We start from the raw sequence: 1,375 nt of genomic DNA on the forward strand, positions 1-1,375 counted from the left end.
CCTTCACTGAGGCTCCCCCAAACCGGTGCAGAACCACCGAGGTGGTTCCACCTCCTGCAACATCTCAACCCGGAGCCAAGAAATCCCAATTCCTGCCCATCCCAGGAGCCCCAAGGCTCCTTCCCTGCTTTCCCTGCCTCCTGCCCGGGATGTGCAGCAGCTCGGAGCACCAGGAGGAAGGTCCTTCAACCCCTTCCAGCCCCGTTTTGCTGCAAGCCAAGAAGCAGGGCCTGGAGTGGAGGTTGCAAAATTGTGTGTCCCCCCCCACCCTGCTTTGGAGATGTCACCACCACGAGATGTTTCCCAGGGATGAAGAAGCAGCTGAGGGTGGGTTTGATGGGCTGGACCATCCAAGCAACAGCCTGAAGAGCATCACAAGTGAAGAGAAGGGTCAAGTGGGCAACGTTTCCCTTCAGGTGGTCGAAGTTCTCCAGCTGTTTTGGGGAGGGGGGGGGAAGGAGGGGGCCAAAAAAAATCTGGAAGGAAAGAGGTGGGAAACAATTCCCGTCGTCCTGCTGGCAAAAATAAAGCCCTTCCCTCCTCTGCTGGTCTCCAGGTGGCTTCCCCAGGAAGGAGAAAAGCAGGATAAAGCAGCTCCAGGAACAGCTCCAGACACCCCAGGCCTTGGGGGGGGGGGATCCCCCCTTTGTACCCACGGGGAGGGAAAAAGCCGTTTGAAGGATCCGACCCCTCCACTTGGGAGGGGAAGGGAAAGGCTAAAAAAAACCAACCCCTGGTGAACACTTACCCCGGGCGGTGGGGAATCTGAAAAGAAAAGGAGGCAGGGGAAGGGTGGGTGGAAGTGGTTTGCAATGCAAATCTGCCTCGCCCCTCACGGCTCGTCTCCCTACAAGGGGGGAAAAAACGGGTGGGTAACATGTTTTCCCTCCCCATGGAGTTCCCAAGCGGTTCGGAAGCCTCCAGGGGGGTTTTGGTGGGTGGGTTGTATTGGGTTTGGGGTAGGTTTTACCTGGTGGGAAGGGGATGGGAAAGGGGGAGAAAAGTGCTCACCTCCTCGGTGGATGATCAGCAGGTGACACGGAGGGGCCTCTTTGGTGCATTTGTTGTGGCACTTGAGCCTGGCAGGGAGGAGAGGGGGGAGTCAAAAGGGTGAGAAAGGGGATGGGGACGTGGTGGCCCAGGTGGGAGCATCACTGAGGATTGGGGACCTGATCCCCACCCAGGGAGGGGAGTCGGGGTCCTGTTACACCTGGTGCTCATTGCCTGGGGAAATCCTCCTGATCCCTGGTCCTGCAGCTCAGGCTTGGGGAGAGCATCCCAGAATCCCAGACTGGGTTGGAAGGGACCTTAATGATCATCTAGATCCAACCCCCCTGCATGGGCAGGGACACCTCCCAGCAGCCCAGGCTGCTCC

General features: G+C 58.5%; 1 protein-coding gene across 1 annotated transcript in view; it reads right to left on the minus strand.

Moving 5' to 3' along the window:
* The window catches only part of KSR2 (kinase suppressor of ras 2), a gene marked incomplete at its 5' end in the record, with an annotated part of 65,911 nt that overhangs the window by 39,864 nt on the left and 24,672 nt on the right, over positions 1-1,375 (minus strand). The gene's annotated exons all lie outside the window — the stretch shown is intronic.

Source organism: Chaetura pelagica, unplaced genomic scaffold (assembly GCF_000747805.2).
Source record: "Chaetura pelagica isolate M959 unplaced genomic scaffold, ChaPel_1.0 scaffold254, whole genome shotgun sequence".
NCBI lineage: Eukaryota > Metazoa > Chordata > Aves > Apodiformes > Apodidae > Chaetura > Chaetura pelagica.